A 22,896-nucleotide genomic window follows, 5' to 3' on the forward strand; every position below is an offset into this window, starting at 1 on the left:
TTTATGATCTAATATATTACTGTCACTCTGTAAAAAATGATTTCTAATTTCATTTATTGGGATAAATAATGGACAGGATCCACAGTGTTGACAGCGCAAAGAGAACTTGGTGGTAATGGAAAATAATCTTGTGACGAATTGAGTGAATTTGTCCCTTCTCCCATAGGGGGAGCCTTCGCCCCTTGTGAGGCTAGGGAGGTGGGCCTGCTCCACAACACCGTCCCTAGGGGTCGAGGCAAGTAGGACCTCACCAGGAGAGACTCTCCCTTAGGGGTCAAGGACTCCTGTTTCTGTGAGGAACTCCCTAAGGCCATTCAATTTATGGCATACATGGGACTATCTAACATGTCAAATACCTCTGAGTACAAAGACTTAACTGAATAAAACGTTAAAATGTACCATCATCAGGAAGAAAAAGATGTTGCCACTATAAATGGAGATCTCCAATCCACTGTGACAAGCAGGATAAAAGAGCAGTACTTGTCAAACGAAGGAGGAAGGAGAGGAATACATACGAAGCAGGGCTGGTGCCCTGGTAGCGTTACACCAGCAGGTGGCAGAGCCGCAGAAGGATGCGGAGCCCGCAAAATCCAAACTTGCTTGGATCCAGCAAAGCAAACACTGGAAGTATGGCATGTGGAAGAAGCAGAAACCAGAGGTGACTGGAGTCAGAGATCTGGTGGTGGCGTGACCATTAAAAAAAATCACTGTGGTGGAAACACTGCCCATACAACTACGCCAACACCACCTGAGGTAAGCCACGGCAAACGGCACAATTCCCCATTACGGTACAAAGAAGCCAGGAGAAGGAGCGAGAGACGTCTGACAAAGATGCTGGCAAAAGCAAGCAGAACGTGAGACAGAGAACGAAAGCAGGTCCCAGGCCCAGAAGAATCCCGCCAATGTTCCCTGCCAGTACAGAAGGTAACGGGTAAACCGTGAGGAACGGGAAACCAAAAGGGACTCATTGTATGCTCCTAAAAATACACCCCAGCGAAAAGGGAGAAAAGCTGGGAAACAAAGTTAAGACATTTGAACTGCTTTAATGAAAAAAAAGGGGATAATAAACGTATCTGGGAGGGAGATTGATATAATTTAAATACTGGGAGAAACTCGTCTCAGTAGAAATAAGAAAGGCTTGGAAGTAAATTTAAGAAACTTGAACTGCCTTAAGTAAACAAAGATTGCACGCATCTGCAATCATACACCACATGATGACACAACACACAACACCTCTGCCACTAGAATGCAGCCAATTCCCACAAAAACAACTCACCCTAACTAGACACATAATCAGTCTCCTTGACTCGCATACTCTCCCGACAACCTTTACATCACCATCCATAAACCAGCTCTACATTGGTCGCTAGCAGGGACTTAGCCATACCTACCTATCTAGTACTGGCTAAAATGCACACACATTATGAACTCCTCTGACCAATCTCTCATACCTCGGACCTCCAAGGGCGTCCACCTACAGAACTTTGAGGCAATACCATTGGGAAAAGGCGCTATACAAATGCCATATTACATTACATTAGATGCCTGAAAGGGAGATAAATAAGACAAGTGGCACTATTACTCTGGGAAGAGAGGAAAGCTAACCATGGTAGAAGAGTTAAAGAGTGAAATAAAAGAGCAAGAATATGATTTGAAATTTTAATGAATAAGATATGAAATTTTTAAAAAGTTTTGTAAAAGTTTGCTTTTTGTAAAACTATAAGCAAAACGCTAATGTCTTTTAAAAATAAAAAAAAAATAAAAATAAAAAATATGATAAATTGAAAGCCTGAGAAACTTCTAGAAGTAAACTACAAGACAAACCAGACCAGGAAGGGATGAACTATAAGAGTCTTGGAAAACAGAATTATCCAGGAAAGTATAGTTTGCCAGCTTATTCAAAATCCCCCAAGAGTGAACTAAAGATTGGACAATAATCAATGAAAGCCATTTCCAAAGAGGAAAATACAGTTCAGAGTTCAGTTATAAAGTTAGTGGTAGGGTCAGTTAGCATTAGTGTTTGGACAGTGGACATATTATTTTTGGACATTCACAGATGACTGACAAGCACCTTAGTTATTCATATAGGTAGGGAACACCCCATAGCGATAGGGATAGTTATGCATTCATAGTATTATTTAGTAACTACACATTGCAAATGTCCACTGAGAGTCCACGTCCTTCTTGTAATCCGCCACAATCTCCAGACTTGGTAAACTTGCCCATTGCTATGCACCGGGTGGTGGTGCCAGGGACTGATAATTGGAGGACCTCAGTGCTGTAGTAGGTAAAGGGAAGGAACACCCAATTTGTTTGCAGTGTTATTTACCAACGATAATGGATGGGGAGAATGGCAAAAGGTCAGTGAAGGTAGGTCATACTGATGCCCAGTGCCAGTTTTCAGACGATATGGGCAATCAAACGTGTACTATGATTCTGCATTTACATTCCCTAGAAATTGACATATGGGAGTTTGATTATACACTTGAGTATTGTTCATAAAGGTTGTGGTACAACACTGTCCAATCTGGATAGGTCTGGCTAAAGTTATATGGTGTTAAATGTGACTGTAGCCACAGTTTTGTTTACTGTTCCTTTGTCTGCTTTCCAGGTGACTACCGTAATTGATTGATTGATATTTTATTTCTATCGCGCTCGTACACAAGTGTTTCAGAGCGCGACAAGGCAAGGGAGGGGAACAGGAGAACAAAACAGCGATCTTACTAGGCCTAGTGACATTGAGAACGCGCAAGTGCATGGGAGAGGGGGGGAGGGGAAAAGTGCATGGAAGGGGGAGAGGTGGAAAGTGCGATATGATATGATATATGATATGATAAGGCATTTGTAACGCGCCTCTACACAAGTGTTTCAAGGCGCGACGAGGCAGGGAGGGGGGAACAAGGGGAAGACAGACAACGCTCCTACTAGGCCAGGTGTCATTCAGATCGCGCAAGTGCAGGGGGAGGGGGAAGGGAAAAAGTGCTTGGGGAAGGGGAGGGGGGGGGAAGTGCAGTACAAGTAAGTAGAATAAAATAATAAATATGGCCATCTGGTGGCAAGTGCAAGGTAAGTGCAGACAAGTGCTGGGAAGGGAGGGCTGTGGGGATACAGAGACAGTCCCGCAGTGCAGGGGTTGCCAGGGAGGCAGTGCAAGTGGAGAGTAGCTGGGCCCAGGACCGAGGTCGGTGAAAGAGACCCAGTTGCAGATTCAGTGCAGTTTCAGTGAAGAATTTAGCAGGGGAGAGGGAGAGAGAAAGCAGAAGCAAAGAGGAAGGTTTTGAGGTGCTTCCGGAACCGGAGATGGTTCTCCTCAAGTTTCAGGGAGGCAGGAAGGCTGTTCCAGAGGGAGGCCCCTGCTGCGGAGAGAGATCTATCCCCAGCTCGTTGCTTCGAGAAGCGGCTGACCCTGAGGGAGTTGGAGGCGGATGAGCGAGAAGGAAGATATTTAGGAAGAGAGAGTTGAAGGTATTTAGGCCCCAGGCCCCAGAAGGCCTTGTGGACAATGCAGAGGGTTTTGAACTTTATCCTCGCAGCCACTGGGAGCCAGTGTAGAGATTTCAGTCCTGGAGAGATACGGTCCCTGGGCTTGAGGCCAAGGACAAGTCTCGCAGTTCTGTTCTGGATGAGTTGCAGAGGACGGAGAGTGGAGGCAGGCAGAATAAGATAGAGGCTGTTACAGTAGTCCAGCTTTGAGAGAACCAGGGCTCGGGAGACAGTGAGCTTCTGGGGGAAGGAGAGGAAGGGAAGAATACCTCTGAGGAGGTGCAGCTGGTAGTGTGATTTCTTAGAGACGTCAGATATATGAGGAGACAAGGAGAGTGTGGAGTCGAAGATGACCCCGAGGTTTTTTGCCTTGCAGGTAGGAGCAGGAAGAGGGCCAAGTGAGGGCGGCCAGAGAGCGGCAGGGAAGGAGGGAGTGGGTGTGCCGATGAGTAGAATCTCAGTCTAACTGGCATTGAGGCAGAGGTCATTGGCAGCACACCATTCCTGGATAGCAGACAGACAGTCAGAGATGAGGGAAGGAGAGGAGGAGGCCGAGGGTAGCCTGAAAATGAGCTGGGTATCGTCCGCATAGCACTGGAAGTTGGGGCAGAGAGCGGCGATGCGGTGGGCAAGGAGTGCCAGATATGGTTGAAAAGCCAGGGAGAGAGATTTGCTCCCTGGGGGACACCACAGGTGGAGAAAAAGATGTCAGAGAGGAAAGACCCCAGTTGGACCTGGGAGGGTCGATTGGAAAGGAAAGAGGTCAGCCACGCCAGAGCCTGACCAGTGATACCCAGGTTATCACGGAGACGGTTGAGCAGGATGGCATGGTTGACCGTGTCAAAGGCAGAAGAGAGATCGAGCAGAATGAGAACACACGGAGTGTTGGAGTCGAGGTTCAAGAGCAGGTCCTCACGGATGTTCAGCAGAGCAGTTTCCGTGCTTCTGGCATCTCTGAAGCCAGATTGATGGTCATGAAGACTACCAACAGATTCAGCATGGAGGTTAAGCTGGGAGATGGCCAGTTTCTCCAGGAGCTTGCCCAGGAAGGGAGTGATGGAGATTGGGTGATAGTTAGCCGGGCAGGAGGGGTCAGAAGAGGGTTTCTTAAGAAGAGGGTGCACAAGGGAGTGCTTGAGGGGGGATGGGAAGACTCCAGAGGCGAAGGAGTGGTTGCAAAAGTCAGCCAGGGCAGGAGCCAGGGAGTCGATGTGGTCCTTGATAGTTTGAGGAACAGGGGTGTTCTAAACCTGTTTAGACGAGACTTTCATAGATCGGACTTGTCTGGAAACCTCGTCAGCAGAAAGAAGGGGAAAAGCAGAGAAAGAGGGAGGAGGGGTGGCTGCAGAAGGGCTAGAGGAAGAGTCGGGAAGAGAGGGACGGAGGCGATAGGAGGAGAGTGAGGACAGGATGTCCTGAGTTTTAGAGATGAAGTGAGAGGCCAGTGCCGTGCAGAGGGCCTGGGAGGGGACAGGAGAGGTAGAGACTGCAGCAGGGTTGGCAAGCTGCTTGCAGATTTTAAAGAGTTCGGCCGAGTTGTTAGATGCCGCAGAGATGCGGACTTGGATAAGGGCTCTCTTCTTGGTGAGAACGGAGAGACGGTATTGCCTTTGGAGTAGGCGGCAGGCCAGTTTGTCAGAGGATGAACATGAAGCACGCCATTTCCTCTCTGCCACCCTGCACTTGCGTTTTAGGGTGACGAGATCCATTTGGCTTTGGGCTTCAGGTGGATTCTCATGACGGGGGGCAAGGATATCAAGAGTGTCAGATATGGCAGAGTGGAGCATGGAGAGGGCTGTGTCAGGGTGGGAGTCAGCCGAAAGGGGGGGGGGGCGAGAAGGTGGCAGCGAAAGCCTCAACTGACACGCGCTTCATGGGTCGGATGACCGAGAAAGTGGGTGACAGTGATGAGGGTGGCTTTGCCTGTGGGGTAGGGAGGGTGAGGTGGGAGGATAGGAGAAAGTGATCACTCCAGGAGAGAGGAGTGGAGAGAGGGACGGAGAGGGGAAGGTCAGAAGAGATCAGAGCATCAAGAGTGTGCCCTGCAGAATGAGTAGGCCCAGACGGAAGAATAGAAAGAATAGAAAGAGTGAGAGAGTCACAGAGGTCACAAAAGAGTCCAGTGGGGGGACAGGAGGCATCCAAGTGGATGTTGAAGTCACCAAGAAAGAGGAGTTGAGTGGTTGAGGACAGGAGTGAGGAGGAGAGGTCTGCCTACTCAGAGAAGAAGGAGGAGGAGATTTGACCAGGTGGCCGATAAATAGTAGCCACGGTAAGGGAATGGCTAGGAGAGAGAGAGTCGGCAGGCAAGACATTCAAAGGAGGAGTAGGTCTGCATAGGAGTGACAGTGGCAGGAATCCCCTCAGGGAAGATAAGGGCTACACCCCCCCCTGCACGGTTGGGCCTGGGCATGGAGAGGATCTTGTAACCGTCAGGTAGGAGTGTGTCAAAGCTGGTGACAGAGCTGGCCGTGAACCATGTGAACCATGTCTCGGTGAGACCGAGGACGTCAAGGTCCAGTTCCTCAAGAAGGCGACAGATATCAGAGGAATGCTTGATGGCAGAGCGAGAGTTAAGAGTGGCAATGTGGAGAAGGTTGCCATCCTTGAAGGACTTCCGGGGAGGGATACAGATCAGAGGTACGCCCTGCGGAGGTGTACAAGAGGGAGGTGAAGGAGCACGAGAGGGGGCAGGGAGGGAGGGTAGAGGCAAGGTAGCCGAGGACAGAGGAGGGGGGACAGCAGGAGAGGAAAGGAAGTTGATGAGGCGTGGGAAGCGTCTATCAAAGAGGTGAAGGTTGGCCTGGGGGCCTTGGACCAAGACGGTCCCATTAGCGTAGACATTAATGATGGCCTTAGAGGAGTGGAAGGAGGCCAAGAGGACATCCCAACGGGTGCCACCATTAATGGGAGAAGAGGAGAAAGGAGAGAGCACAGAGACCTTATGAAGGGTCCATAGGTCAGGCGAAGGCACGAAAAAGAGGATGTCAGTGAGAGTTTCCTTGGAGCAGGCACTAGTGTAGGTGTAAGCGATAGGGAGGCCTGGGTTGGAGACCAGGATGTCCTTTTTAAACTTCTTCCTACCAGATTTAGTGAGGAGAGCCGGATAGTCAATAGAGAATCAGTTAGAGAAGATAGGCGAGATAGAGAGCACCATGGAGTAGGAGGGAGGACAGACGATACGAGAGCACGCAGGCAGGAAGTGAGCAGCAAGCCCAAGTTTACCACAATTCAGAACAGTAAATGCGTATTAGGTACAGAGGCCACCTAAGTTTGAGAATCCTGCAAGGGGAGAAAAACCCTAGTTAACCACAACTGTGGAACACAGTGAGGTGAAGACACCATGCAAATGAAGTGAACAGATGTAGGTGGGGTGGGCCGGGAGAAGGTGGAGATAGCAAGTGGAACTGGCGCCTGGCGTCCCCTGCGGACACCTGCAGACACAGAGGGAGCCGCAGCTGTAGGAGCCGCCCTTTGCCTGAGGGGCCCTTAGCCGTGGGGGCTGCCCAGGAGGGTCAGTAGATAAGGGGGGGGGCGGGCAGGGAGGCGGGCACCACGAAGAGGCTGCAAGGGGAGGGGGGAGGGATGAAAACACAAACCTCGCGCTCCGAGCGCGAAAACAACGGCAACAAAATAATCTCACTTCTGGCCCAGATGGAACCAGCAGGATTTCAATCCTGAAACTGGGCTGGCCGGCGAGCTGCTCTCACCCCTGGAACTGCGCAAAGAGGGAGAGCAGCCGTCGGGTAGTCCAGAGGGACACTTGAGGAAGCCAATCAGAGGGGGGGGGGGGCGGGCAGGGAGGCGGGCACCAGGAAGAGGCTGCAAGGGGAGGGGGAGGGAGAAAACACACAAACCTCGCGCTCGGAGCGCGAACAAAGTGAAAAGAAAAAAAAAAGCACAGGAGAAACAGATTAACAATAAAATCAATAATAAAGGCAACAAACAGTGGTAATGCAGCCAGCAATTTGCAAGTGCTAGGTTTAAGGCAGCAGACAGGGTAGGTCTGATAAGTGCAGGAAGAAAAAAGGGGGGCTGTATGGTTACAGATACAGACCCCAGTGCAAGGGGTGGCTCGGAGGCAGTGCGGGAGGGTGGCAGGATGAGCAGGTACCTGGACCCAAAGGACAGAGGGTGGCCAGGTGCATGGTGCCAAGAGAGAACAGATCAGCAGGGGAGAGGGGGAGCAAAGGCAGAAGAAAAGAGGAAGGTCTTGAGGTGCTTCCGGAACCAGAGATGGTTCTCCTCAAGTTTTAGAGTGGCAGGGAGGCTGTTCCAGAGGGAGGCCCCAGCCGAAGACAGAGATCTACCCCCAGCTCGTTTCTTAGAAAAACAACTGACCCTGAGGGAGTTGGAGGTAGAGGTAGAGGAGCGAAGAGCTCGAGAGGGGAGGTATTTGCGGAGGGATAGCTGAAGGTATTTTGGACCCAGGCCCCAGAAAGCCTTGTGGACAATGCAGAGGGTTTTGAATTTAATCCTTGCATCCACTGGGAGCCAGTGGAGAGATTTCAGAGCTGGAGAGATACGATCCCAGGGCTTGAGGCCAAGGAAAAGTCTCACAGTCCTGTTCTGGATTAGTTGGAGAGGGCAGAAAGTAGAGGCAGGTAGATTTAGAAAGAGGCTGTTACAATAGTCCAAGCTAGAGAGAACCAGAGCTTGGGATACCATGAGCTTCTGGGGGAAGGAGAGGAAAGGCAGAGTAAATCTGAGGAGGTGCAGTCGGAAATTTGACTTTTTAGAGACCTCAGAGATGTGGACGGAGAAGGAAAGGGAGGAGTCAAAGATGACCCCGAGGTTCTTAGCCTCGCAGGTGGGTGTAGGAGGAGGGCCAAGGGAGGCCGGCCATAGATTGAGGGGAAAGGATGGTGAAGGTGTGCCGATGAGGAGGATCTCCGTCTTGCTGGCATTCAGACAAAGATCATTGGCGGCACACCAATCTTGAATGGCAGTTAGGCAATCAGAGATGAGAGAGGGAGAGGAGGCGGCAGAGGGCAGCCTGAAAATGAGTTGAGTGTCATCAGCGTAGCACTGGAAATATGAGCAGAAAATGGCAATGCAGTGGGTGAGAGTTGCCAGGTATTTGTTGAAAATCCAGGGCGAGAGGTTAGACCCCTGGGGAACTACACAGGTAGAGAGGAAGATAGATGAAAGGAAGGACCCAAGTTGGACCTGGGAGGGTTGATCTGAGAGGAAAGAGGTCAGTCAGGCCAGAGCCTGATCAGTGATACCCAGGTTTTCACGGAGACGGTTGAGCAGGATGGTATGGTTGACTGTGTTGAAGGCAGAAGAGATCGAGGAGGATGAGGACAGAGGGAATGTTAGAGTCAAGGTTGGAGGGCAGATCTTCACAGATGTTCAGGAGAGCAGTTTCTGTGCTTCTGGCAGCTCTGAAGCCAGACTGGTGGTCATGGAGACAGCCAACAGAATTGGAATGAAGGTTAAGCTGATAGATGGCCAACTTTTCCAGGAGTTTGCCAAGAAAGGGAGTAATGGAAATTGGACGATAGTTAGCTGGACAAGAAGGATCAGCTGTGGGTTTCTTGAGAAGAGGATGCACAAATGAGTGCTTCAGAGGGGAGGAGAAGGATCCAGAGGCAAAGGAGTGGTTGCAAAAATCAGCAAGGGCCGGAGCGAGGGTGTCAATTTGGTCCTTGATGGTTTTAGAGGAACAGGGATGAACCTGTTTTGAAGAGGCTTTCATAGATCGGACTTGTCTAGCAACCTCGTCAGAGGTGAAAAGAGGAAAGGGCGCGAAGGATGGTGGGAGGGTGGCTAAAGGAGGGTCAGCAAGTACAGATGGAGAGGGAAGAGGAGGGTTGTGGGTGGAGAGGGTGGACAGGATGTCCTGGGTTTTTTAAATGAAGTGAGAGGCAAGGGCATTGCAAAGAGACTGGGAGGCAACAGGAGGGGTAGAGACTGCAGCAGGGTTGGCCAGCTCCTTGCAGATTTTAAAGAGTTCAGCCGAGTAGTTAGATGCCGCAGAGACACGAGCTTAAATGTGGACTCTCTTCTTGGTGAGGACAGAGTCGGTATTGCCTTTGTAGTAGGCGACAGGCCAGTTTGTCAGAGGATGAACAGGAAGTCCTCCATTTCCTCTCAGCTGCCCTACACTTACGTTTAAGTGTAGCTAGGTCAGAGTCATACCAGGAATTGCACTTGGCTTTGGACTTCAAACGGATCCTCATGACAGGGGCAAGAGCATCAAGTGTATCAGAAATTGAAGAGTAGAGCAGAGACAGGGCTGTCTCAGGATGTGAGACAGCCAGAGGTGGGGGGGGTTAGGGGGGAGAGAAAGTGGCGGCAAAAGCCTCAACTGACACACGCTTCATGTGCCGGATGTCCGAGAAGGTAGGTGGCAGTGTTGGGGTAGGCTTGGCTTGGGGGGACGAGAGGGAGAGATGAGATGAGATGAGAGGAGGAGTGATTGCTCCAGGAGAGAGGAATGGTCAGAGGGATGGAGAGGGGGAGGTCAGAGGATATCAAGACATCGAGTGTGTGCCCTGCAGAGTGAGTCGGGCCAGAGAGGAGGATGGACAGGGAGAGGGAGTCGCAGAGGTCATGGAAGAGTACAGAGGAGGAACAAGGAGAGTCTAAATGTATATTTAGGTCACCGAGGAGGAGGAGTTGAGTGGTAGAAGCCAGGAGGGAGGAGGAGAGGTCTGCCCACTCAGAGAGAAATGAGGTGATTTGACCAGGAGGCCGGTAAATGGTAACCACAGTAAGAGAATGGGTAGGCAAGAGAAAGCCTACAGACAAGGCATTCAAAAGAGGAGTAGGTCTGAGTAGGAATGACAGAGGCAGGAATCCACTCAGGAAAGATCAGGGCTACCCCCCCCCACCAGAACGGGAGGATCTGGGTGCTGAGAGGATCTTGTAGCCATCAGGGAGGACAGTTTCAAAGCTTGTGACAGAGCTGGCCGTGAACCATGTCTCAGTAAGAAGACCAAAGACATCAAGGTCTAGTTCTTCAAGGAGATGGCAGATGTCAGAGGAGTGTTTGACGGCAGAGCGAGAGTTGAGAGTGGCAATATGAAGAAGGTTGGCAGCCTTACAGACCTTCCGGGGAGGGGTACAGATCAGAGGTGCACCCTGCGGAGGAGAAAGAGCCCTAGGAGGGGCAGAGGAGGAGAGAAAGGGCAAGGTAGCCAAGGGGGGAGAGGAGGGGACAGCAGGAGATGAGAGGAAATTGATGAGGCGAGGGAAGCGCCTATCAAAGAGGAGGAGATTGGCCTGAGGGCCTTGGACCATGACAGTGCCATTTAGATAGACATCAATGATGACTTTAGAGGAGTCGAACGAAGCCATGAGAACTTCCCAGCGAGTGCCACCAGTAATGGGAGAGGAGGAGATAGAGCAGAACACAGAGACCATATGAGGAATCCATAGATCTGGCGAAGGAACGACAAAGAGGATGTCGGTAAGGGTCTGTCTGGCGGAAGCATTGGAGTAGGTGTCGGCGATAGGAAGACCAGGATTAGAGGCCAAGACATCCTTTTTGAACTTCTTCCTACCAGACTTAGTGAGAAGGGAAGGATAGTCAATGGAGAAGCAGTTGGAGAAGATAGGAGAAACAGAAATCGCCATTGGGGTGGAAGTAAGAAGAGGATGGAGATACTGAGGGGCTAAGACAGGTAGGTGTGAGACAAAAGAGAGTGGTGAGGTCACTGGGCTGGCAAGTTACAGAGAAGAAACAGTATACAAGCAAAATACAGAGAATTTCACAATGGGCAGCAAGATTTGACTTTTTAGCACAAAGCAAAAACAGCAAGATTTGACTTTTTCAATCTTGGAACCGGATGTTAGCAAAGGGTTTTAGGAAGCACTGCGCAGCAGGATGACAACATGGGAGTAACAAGCCGAAAGAACAGTGATAGTCAAAGGAAGTAGAAGTGAGTCCATAAGGAGGGAACTAACCCATAGTTCTGGAGGTGGCAAAGTCAAGGCAGTCCGGATTTCTTAGCGGAGTGAGGTGGCAGCATCAATGTGGTTAAGGTGCAGGGAGGACCCCAAATAGCGTTCCGGAAGCAGACAGGGAGCAGACTGGGGCCTTGGAAGTGGGCCTTTGCTGAGAGGGCCGGATGAAGCCTGCCGGTCCCTGATTGGATGGAAGAAAACACTCAGCAACCAATGGGAGTGTAGCACAGGGAGTGGTGATTCAGCACAGCCTGCCTACACAACAAATAAAACCACAGCGGCTATCTTGGAAGGGCCAAAAACAGTCAAATAAGCAGCAATAGTAGGAAAAAACTTGTGCTTTCAAAATAGCAACGCAGCTCCAGGTATTGAGCTCAAAAAATGGCTGCACAATGAAAATGCCAAATAAAACAGTCCTTTCCAACAATATTATGCAAATTTCCGCTATTTTTCTTCTTTTTTTTCAAATTTTGATTTTTCAGGTTCAATAATTCCCCTGGAGGTGCAGTAATGCACATAAAGTGCACCTACCTAATGGAATGGTCAGCAGCCAAGCCCAAACTCCACATGTGCAGGAGAACAACAGATGGCCAGGAGCGTGGAAACTGGACCTCACTCCCATTGAGAAGCAGATGAAAGAAGATTGCACAAGGAGGCTGGAATCCGGTTGGCAGAACAGTAAGGGGAGTTGTTTGAAGGACGGCAGAAAAGGGAAGTACTGAATAAAATGTGGATTGGGGCTTATACTGTACTTGCAACCTGGGGTATAAATAAAAGGTACATATTAAGAGGGTGAGTTGACCAACTTAAAAAGTCCACAGGCTCATATCTGGGGCAGTGCTTGCATGTAGTCAGTCACGTATTGGCGGGTTCATGTAATTGGCACCCTCAGTCAGGTTACCAAAGATGCTGTTCAAAGACTAATGGATGGAGTACTTGACGCAGGAAGGAACCTGGAGTGGGACATGGCTTGTGAAGACGTACAAGAATATCTGAACACCCAATCAATATCAATCGGAGAAGATGTGCAACATAATAGTTAGCCAAGATTGTTGAAGAATGACTCTGGGATACCTGAATGTCTATGGCAATGGAGGAACTTCTGGAAGTACAGTGGCTGGTACTGTGAGGATAAAGAGAGTTCATTTATACCACATGGCTACTGCCTGGACCGTTGGCAGGAAGCATCTGGGAGTGGGTGACATATCATGAAGTATGTGAAATCAAGCCAGCCAACAACACCTCCCGATACCGGAGATCTGCCCCGGGGATGATCCCTAATTTGTGGTTTAGTCTTGGGGTCAATTGGAAGTTCTGCCCTTTGCAGCCCCCACCTTTGCAATGTTTGAGTAAACTAAGTGAGGGACAGATAGTGTTGGTTGAAAACAGAGTGTGCTGGGAAGGTGACAGCACTTGATACAGTTTGATAAGGAGAAGGTTGTTTCGAGGGAAGGGTTGTTGTGTATAATCAGTACCAGTCTGATGTGCATTTAACTGTTCATACAGGTACTAAGCAGTTCACTGTTTTCTAGCCAGCTATAGAGAGAAGGGTGGGAAAGGTATAGGTTGAGTTTTTATAGGGGTGGCCTAAGTTAGTGCCACATAGGGCCTCATTACACGGTACGCGGTAAAAAACGGCATTTACCGGCATTGCGCTATTAACGTATCTGCCTAGTCAAGAGGGCGCTAATTGCGTAGCATTACGAGTACGCGGACACGAGCATAGCGCCATGCCGGTATTGACCCTACCGGCATGCCGTTAAAGACCCCAGAAAAGCCCTTAGCGGCACCGACGAAAGCGCTGATAGCACATGCGACCTCCAGAAGCACGCAAATAGCGGACACCGCTATTAGCGGAACCAGAAATAGCGTCATCGCACAGGAACGGGAAAGAGCACGGCGGCCATCTTTAAAAATACAATCCATTGCCATCCTCCGCCCCCTGGACCCGTTTCAACAACTGTGCCATCCCAAAGCCATGAGGAGCCCCTCACCATGCCAGAGGCCATAAAAAAAAAACACTGACCGCCAGCGTAAAGAGAAGTTTACCAGCGAGGAACTCATTATGCTAACTGAGACACTAGCAGCAAACTCTGAAGTGGTATTTGCCAACGACATGCGGCGGGAGACCCTGATCCGGAAAAAGGCCATCTGGGCAGAGGTCGCCCTGAAAGTGAGTGCGGTGGGCACCACCACCCGCACCGTCCGGGAGTGCAGGGTCTGCAGCATACTGTCTGCGAAACGCAACCTGGATTCACCAAATAAATCGAAGGAGTGGGAGGAGACCTGCACCCGCACGATTGGTGTTGAATCAATCGTGGGAGTCGGGAGCATGGTGTGGCCACTACATCAGATGGAGGTAAGTGTACACATGAAACAATGCACTGTGAATGTTGAGGCACCCCACAAATGTGAGGCCACATTCACCTCATGGATGCGGCCACATTCATACATGCACACAACCCTGCCCATATGAGTGTCACACCCCAACACACACACATAAACGCATCACCACAGACAAGTGCCACACAGACCCATGCATGGAAGACCCACTCAACAGCCCCATCACCTGAATTCCCACCAATGAAGTCCCAATGCACAGAACAGCATGATGAACTGAATCTGCATGAAGCACGTTGAACCATCACTAATTCCATCCCCCTCTTTGTCCCCCACAGGCTCACATACAGACAGCGAAGAACCTTCCACTGCGACTCAGGCCCCCCCCCTGCAAAGAAAAAACCCAGGGCACAGGAGACAGGGGACACCCCCACCACAGCAAGTGGCACAGGGAGGAGTGAGCCCCTGCAGAGGGGCAAACATCTCAAGATCGCCACTGTGCCAATACCGAAGTCCACACCAGCAACATTTGCCACGCCCACTGACGTGAACCCCCCACCACAGGTCACACTCACGGAGGGGCCACACTCCGCTGCCACAAGTTCCACTGGTGAGGCAGCTGCCACAGCGCCGCTGTCAGATGTGGAGGACCCTATGGAGTTCAGCATGCAAATGCACACCCCAACCCCCCAGGAAACCAAGAAGCAACTCTGCGGCCAACACCAGGATCCTGTGTCCATGGCCAGTCTGGTGAGGAAAACACAGGAGGGAGCTGGAGCCCACCGGTGGCCTCACCTGATGACCGGGATATAGATGTAGGCGCAGCAGCCACACCACGAGCTGGCCACGGTGGCCATGACCTGGCCACCATCAGGCAGCGCTAGGAGGACATTACAGTGCTGGTTGGACAGCATGTGGAAGAGGCTGCCCGTCTCAGGGGGGACATCACCGAGACTGCTAGGCAGTCGAGGGAGGCGATGGAAGCCTGTACCGACAGGCTGTGCGTTGAGATTGGCCAACTGAGGCAGGTCCTCACGCGTATAGCGGACGCGATGGACCGCCAATTCCCACCACCACCACAGGGACAGACAGCCTCCTCATCATCATCATCATCTGCGAGTTCAAGGCAGACAAGCCCCCTCCGCCGCTCCATGCGCACCACTCGGCGCACATCATCCCAACCTCCAAATGGTGGTGGTGGCAATGGCCATTAGGGACAGCAGGGTCTAGCTGGCACGTGTGCAGCAGGACACCAACATTGTGCAAGGAACACATGGGGTTGTTGTGGGGGGAGGGGTGTGGGAAAGGGTGGTGGGATAGTTGGGGACATGCACTTTATCATCTCATTATACATTAATACACTGGTGACTAGTCAAAACACAGGCTTGGACTTCGTCATTGTGTATGTGTATTTTATTGATGACAGGGTCCATTTTGCGCTTCACCACAGATACCAGTGCACTAATACCCATATCCATCCCACAGAGTTCAATTGTGTCTCAGAATATTTGGTTGATCAGATGCTGTCGCACATCGCGTCCCTCCTGGGCATCGCCTCTTGCATGACCACCATCCCTGTCACCTCCGTCCTCATCACCATCATCATCCTCATCAGGTGGTTGCATTTCAAGGCCAGGGGGAAGTGGCACATTCCATCTGATACACATTGTGCAGCAAGACACATGCCATGGTGATCTTGGCCACCTTCTCATGGCCGTACAGAAGAGCCCCACCTGACCTGCTTATGCACCTGAACAGTGTCTTCAAAAGGCCAAAAGTCTGCCCAATCAAGACGCGGGTACGGGTATGTGCACCATTGTAGTCCTCTTCGTGCCTGTTCTGTGGGTTCCGTACAGGAGTAAGGAGCCACCTCTCCAGGGGATAGCCAGCATCACCTGTATGGGGGGGGGGGGGGGGAGACTGGGGACCTGTTACTGTTCACCTCAAGAGCGGCCTGTACATATCACACAAATCGACTTTGCATTGTGATTGAAATCCACGATTACCAGCATGCATGCAGACGATCTGTGTGACTGCAATGTGCAAAGGTGAGCTCGACCCTGCAAGTGGACATGCCTGATTCATGCCTCCGACAGTAATTGACATGTCCTGGGTGAGGCCAGGTCTTAGGTGTCCCTGGGCCCAGGCAAAATTGGTACCACACTGCTAGTGTACTGCCATTCCGACATTGATGTTGCCATGCTGTGAAGCATCACTTCAGTGGTGCTATAGGTGCGTGGTTCAATGCTATGGCTAGGGGTGATCCCTTTCCATGCATTCAAGGGCACATTGCTTTATTGATGTTGTGCTGCGCTAATTCTGTATAACGGTCTTGACGCCACGTTGCTGATTTGTGGATTATGTGGTGTGGCATGATGTGCAATGTGGATGTGGATGGATGGATGTGTGATATTTGGAAACCTGGATTGTTCTCAATGTTGTGCAGCTTCAAATTGCATGTGGGTTCTTCTCAAGTACATTGTGGCCTTCCCTGATGGACATTGGCGTACATCTGTATGTCCATTTGTCCTATGGACGGCTGTCTACACCCAGTTGGAGCATGTGCCCCCCCCCCCCCCAATCGCACCCAGTTGGAGTATGTATCTCTCCCCCCCAATCACACCCAATTGGAGTATCTATCTCTCCCCCCAATCACACTGCCATGTGCTTGCCCTGCTACTCACCAAGTAGCCACGAACGTTGTCCGGCTTGTCGCTCCATGTAGCGTGGTATGGTTGAGTTCCGCAGGACCATTGAATCATGGGTTGCTCCGGGAAATCGGGCACAACAATGTGTGATAATCTTGTTTGCGTCACATACCATTTGGACATTGATACAGTGGAATTGCTTTCTGTTTCGGTAGACTACTTCATTGTGATGTGGGACCACCAATTCCACATGTGTACAGTCTATGGCCCCGATGGAACTTGGGATGCCTGCCAGTGAATAGAAGCCAACTTTGGTGTTTGCGATCTCCTGGGCAGTCCGTGGCAGGAATATGTGTTCATGTGCATGCTTCAGGAGGGCATCGAGTACTTGGTTCAGCGTGCGTGAGAATACTGGTTGTGAGATGCCATGCATCTGCCCCACTGTATGCTGGTAGGTGCCTGTGGCCAGGAAGTGGAGCACGGTCACCACCTTCAGTAGAGGGGGGATGGCAGTTCGGATGTCTTTGAGGATCACAATGTCATCATGTATCATGTCCACGATGCTGGTGATGGTATCCCGGTACAGTGTGTATCTGCTCAGGGGTTAGGTTAAATGGACTGGCTCGGATCCTGGGGATTGGTGGCTGCCTCTGTGGTATTACTAGGTGCCCTGGTGGTGCTTGCTGCGCCTGTCTTGCCCTCCTCCTCCGCCTCCTCCTTCTCCTATGTGCTGCCTGTTGTTGCTGCTGCACTGCAATCATGTCCTCCAGCCCATGTGATGCTGCTAGTATTGGAACCATCTTGGTGTGTGAAGGGGTGTGGTGTGCTCCTTTTGTGCTGGCACAGTCTCCATTGCCTCCACCTGTGCTGATTGTGTCCACCTGTGGCAGGTGGGAACACTGCTCAGTTCTCTTAACGGGTGGTTCGCGATGCCGTATTAGCGCCATGCCGGTAAGGGGTTTTTGGGGCTTTACCATGCCGCTATTTGCATGCCCGCATGGCTTGTGATGGTGTGCTATTAGCGACATGCGCTATTTACGGGATGAAGGGTTGCACGCCCGCGAACTAGCCGCTATTAGTGGCACCTTACTTAGCGGTGCCGCTAATGGTGGTAACCCAGGTCGTAATTGGGGTTGGGATTTGACGATACCAGTATTCCGATTCCCGGTAACGTTAATCCCTTAACTCACAACGTGTAATGAGGCCCATAGATTTCAGGATTTAGAGGAAGTGGAAGAAGCAGTAAGATATGTAACAGATGGGACAAAGAGTTTGCAAGTGTTTGAGATGGTGTTTATTAAAGAGAAAGAAGCATTTGAAGTGGCTCATCGCACAGCCACGATGTGTACTGCAGGGGAGGTCTTGTGTGCAGTAAATTAGGAAGTGTCTGAACAGACTTACATTACCACCACAGTATGTTTCACAGCATTTTCCCTTTCATTGGCAGGGGTAATCTGGTGTTGTACGAGGTGCTGCTGCCATTCAGGAGCCGTGGTAATACAAAATTGACCCACCAGCTTGACTTCTCTTCGGTCAGCCCTGGACCTTAGCCCATCCTTTGCCCTGCTAGAAGTACAGTAGGGAACTGTGATGTTACAGAAGGAATTGGGGAAATTGTTGCAAACTTATAGGATTATTGTATGTACTGTAAAGAGTAATACTTGCAGTGGTAGATTGTTAACCTGCACTAATGAAAAACTCGAGAGGACCATAGTTAGGTGATGAATAGAATAGAATTCCCTGTGCAAAGAAAAAAAAAGGGTGAATTGGGAATTAGTTCTGGGGAATAAGAAGCTTAGTTACATTAGTTGCGCAGTAGGTGCAAGAGGGGGGTCTGGGAATGTTGATGGCCCATCAGGGGAGGGGCAACAAGATGTATTTTATGATGAAGCCATAAAGGCATGTGATAACTATCATAAATGTGAGTAAACAATTATATGGGAGGAAGAGTTTGGGACTATATATATTTGAACGCTGAAGTGTCTCTCTTTTATATGCCTGAGTGTTTATTATTTTTCTTTTATTCTAGTTGACATTGGATAGGGAAATCAACATTTATTGACTTGAGTTAATGCCTGACCCGAGGTCTCTTTAAGGACATGCGCTGTAGGACTTCTGAGACAGGGTTTTCAGGATCTCTCAGGTGGACTGGGTGAAGGTCATCAGGCCACCATTTTTGTATCTCGCTGGCTCGTACCAGTTCAGACAATGGAGCTCTATTTGCCAGACGTGCATCAGGGGGCGGTGGCCCTACACCCCTCACCTGAGGTAGACGGCAGATATCGTCAGACCAGAATGACTGACCAGGAAGGAGAGGATCATGTGATGACGAGAGATGGGATGGAAACGGAAGATGGACTATTGTTATGTTTTGAGGGCGGGAGAGGTCAAACGGAAGTGACATGTATTGTAAGGGGCCAGACCATGAGGAGATATAAGGGGAAGGCAAATTGGAGGTGGGTTAGGTTAGCTTGGGTTGTGGGTTAGTGATGTGCTGTCCATTTATCGGTTTGCAAACCATTAATAAACAGGCGTCTTGCCTTGTCCGTTCTCAATAGTACTCCTTAGTCTTTTGTTTTATTTTGCATTGATAGGAGGAAGGAGTAACATCAAAGGGTGAAGGGCAAACCCTACGAGGAGGGAGAGACATAGGAAGGAGAGTAGAGGGAGAAGAGAGAGGAGGTGAGGTGAGTGGAGCTTTAGGAGTAGAATAGTAAGAGACAGAGAGAAGAAGAAAGGGAGAGGAGAGCGTGAGTGTGATAGACACAAGAACAAATCAAGCAGGGTATCTGCAAAGCACATTCCGAACACTTGTAGAAAACGAATCACTAGATAGAGTAGTGGCAGTCTTAAAAAGTCCCAGACAAAGTATAGTTAGAAAAGGTATCTTGTCTCTAGGTCTTAGTTTCCAATATAAGGTAGAGATTGGATAGTAGTGGTTAACATTTCTTCTGGCCCTCTGCGCTGGGTGACTTTCCAGTGAAAGTGGTGAAAAATATGGGGGTTGCCCTGTCCTCTACTCTCTCTATGGACCTTCAGGTGGGAGCAGTCTGCAAGGCTGACCACTTCCATCTGAGGGTACTACGGTAGGTCCTACCATGTTTGCCCAGTCCTCTGCGACCTCTGGTAGTGGCTTCCCTTGTGCTAAGTCACACCAGCCGGCACTGCAAAACCTAGCAGCCCGAGTTGCTACAAACTCACCTTACGGCATCCATATCTCAACGGTCTTGCGCTAAATCCACTGGCTTCCAGTGGTCAGACGCATAGACTTTAAAAGCCCTCCGTTTAGCCCACCGAATTTTCGATCATCAGTGGGCGGACTATCTGTAGGACAAGTTTGTACCCTATTGCCCTGGTCGAACTCTCCGCTTTGGCAATGCCTGTTTAGTTTTCATACCCAAGTTCTGTCTTTCCAGGGGGGGGGGGTGCATTTTCCTCAGCTGCTGGTAAGTTGTGGGATGCCCTGCCCCTCGCACTTAGACGTACTTAGAACCATTTGGAATTTAGAGGTCTTTTAAAGACGTTACTCTTCTAGACTGGAGTCGGCTTGGCCTCTCTGCTTGTCTCCTAGTGTCAAGATGCCTTTGGGCGAATGAGCACTCTACAAAACATAACATATGCTATCTACTTACCCGGTGCTAGGGGTGCCTGGGTTATGACGGAGGTGTTTTTGAAGACCAGACAGAGTGGGATGGCCAGAGGATCCACTGAAAAATAAAAGACATCCATGACATTAGTTACTGATAAACAGATAAATGTACTTTTGATATTTCATAGGCACAATTTCCACAAATTATTTATGCTTTCAATCTGCTAGAGTTTGTAAATCTAAATATATGACACTCATCCTTGTGGTCACGGTTTTGGGCGAAATTGAATCTACCGGCCTTAGCAATCATCCACCTGTGTATGATTTGTAAAGCACTCCGTTGATTCCCCAAAGCTAGGTCCTCGCTGAATAATAATTCAATTATAGTGTTCATCCTATAAATTGCTAAGACAGGCCTTAATAACTATATTATTCATGAACATATTGTGGTGAGTGTGGATTTGCTAACAGTATAGGAAGTGTAAATCACTTACATTGTGAGGTGAGTGGGGCTCACCAGTAAATACCATCTTCTACATTTGAAATCAAGTCAATTGTTATTGCAAACCAGCCTCTCTAGATTAGGTCTCCCCAGGTTTGTAAAACAAACCTAAAATAAAAGTTGATAATTGTATGTTTCTTATGTTTATTTGGGTTGTTAAATTGCCCTGAATAAGGTGTTGCCTAATTAATTAATCCTACAAGGTACAGGAGCAATAGAACAAGGACAAGGGAGTGCAATAGAAAAGGGATTGTGATCCAAAGGGGCCATAAGTGAGGAATATGAGGAAACAGTAAGCAAAGGCTGGAAGCCAAGCGATGTGCTGAAGAGCGCCTGAACATTGTGTGGTATCAAGGAGAAAATCAGAGAGGATAGAACAGTAGAGGACAGGCAATGGAGTGAAGGAGGCCAGGAGAATGAGAAGGTGCCCAGCCAAAGAGCACCCAACTCGTAGGGCGTCTACCACCCTGTGATGACAGAGACTGTGGCAATGTCTGCCAGTGGCACCCGAGTGCCTGAGCCTCACTAAACGCAGGATCAGAGCAGTCTGGCGCAATAGCCTACGAGCTTGGAACTGTGGCTGACAACCCAGGGGCCTTTTAAGCCCTAACTGGTTCAACTTGCTACCAATGAGAGCAACATCCTGATCAGAGCAACAAAAGAGTAACCACTCTGCCAAGCCAAAAAAAAGAATGCTCAGGCACTCAAACGACTTTACTGGGGTGGACTGGTGGATTCTGGTTCTTAAGCAAACAGTAATTTCACATCTTTTTATCCTTTTAAATATCCGACAAATTTTCTGTAGACCCTAAACCCTTGATGTTACAAAATGACTACTGCTCTGCAGCATTACAGGAATAGTTGTCACGTACCGCACACCTCGCCTGCCCCGCACCTTTGTCCTCACTCCGGGGGTCGCCGTCTTTTCTGGTGCCTCTATCAGAGGTGGTGCTGGAGTCGGGGGCTTTGGGTGCAGCGAGGAGCATGGCCATCTCTTGTTCACGGACGGGAAGCCTCCCACGCCCAAATTGCTATGGGCGCCGCCATCATCACTATGGTATGCATGCGTGTAGGACTGAATCTTGGCTTCAGTGGTTAGTGCTTGCACTATCCCCTCATCGTGCTAATCCAGGGAAATCGGCCGTGGCGTGGGGAGTGGGCCTGACAATACCCTGTCACACCTCAGTGAGGAGGTCAGGTCTGCTTTCCATCTCACATTAGCAACTAGTCAGACTGGATCCAGTCCCAGAACGCTTGACAGATTCCAGGCACACAATGTAGGAGGACCCAGAGTCTGACAGCAGTGGCAAAAGTGCCTACTCAACACTACATTACTACTAAACCAGAAGCAATCCCAATCATAAAGGTGAAACATGCACAGATCAACAGTTATACCTACTTTGCTTTTTTGGGTAGCTCAGGTTGAGGTCAGGCTATACTCTTCAGAGAGGTGTAAACTGGTACAGAAGAGATCAAACAACAATAGTACAGGATTACCAAAATAAATGCACCTTCAACAAAGGTTCTATAAAAATAGGATTGTTCAATAAACTAAAAATACACACAACGAATAAAAACCATACTGCCCCACACTAGTAAGGAAAAACAAATAGAAAGCAGACATTAAAACAAAGGAGTGCTCTGGGTTGGTAGACAGGAGTGTTCAGGCAAAGATTTCAGCAGCAAAATGTCAAAGTTAGTAAATGTGTTTCAAAAGGTAGTGAAAGGGACTTAAAAGTAATTGCAAGGGTCATTTAAGGTAGGCCATAGTTACAGGGCCACTTGAAATATCGTTATTTCTCGTATTTCTGGGCTCAACAGCATCAAGCCAGACTTTTTCGGCAACAAATTGAGAGACTGGGAACTTTCAGCAGCTGGCTGAGGTTGAGTCAGAGAGTGGTGTCAATGGGATTCAACGACATGGTGTTGCTCGACAACAGTGGTTGCTTTCAGGTTGAATGCATTGGATACAGAAGGCGGTGTCAGGTTGGCAGTGGTGGAAGAGCCGGTGATCTTTGGTACAGACAGGTGGAGAGTTGCCTTCGGGTGTGACCAGACTCGACCGCCTCAACACAGCATCGTAGCACTGCAGCAGCGACAGCATGTAGCCAGAAGAGCCTGGTGACCAGACAGGCGGTGTGGAGTTGGGGGTACCAGAAGTCTCAGTGGTTCTTGGATGTAGAGGCTGCAGAGCTTCGGTGCCAAGCAAAACTTAGAGATGAACAGGCGGTTAAACGTTGAAGTTAAAGATGGTTCTGGTAGTTCCCCTACAGAAGCTTGGATATTGTCAATAGGTCCCCAACCTGTTTTGCAGTGGTTCAGAGATGCAGGGAAAGCCAGTGTTGCTTCCTCAGTTTTTTGTGTGCTGGGGACCCAGTCCAGTATTTTAGGGGCAAGGTGAGTCCTTTTTTTTCTGATCT

Source organism: Ambystoma mexicanum, chromosome 11 (genome assembly GCF_040938575.1).
Source record: "Ambystoma mexicanum isolate Mex_15411 chromosome 11, UKY_AmexF1_1, whole genome shotgun sequence".
NCBI classification, from domain to species: domain Eukaryota; kingdom Metazoa; phylum Chordata; class Amphibia; order Caudata; family Ambystomatidae; genus Ambystoma; species Ambystoma mexicanum.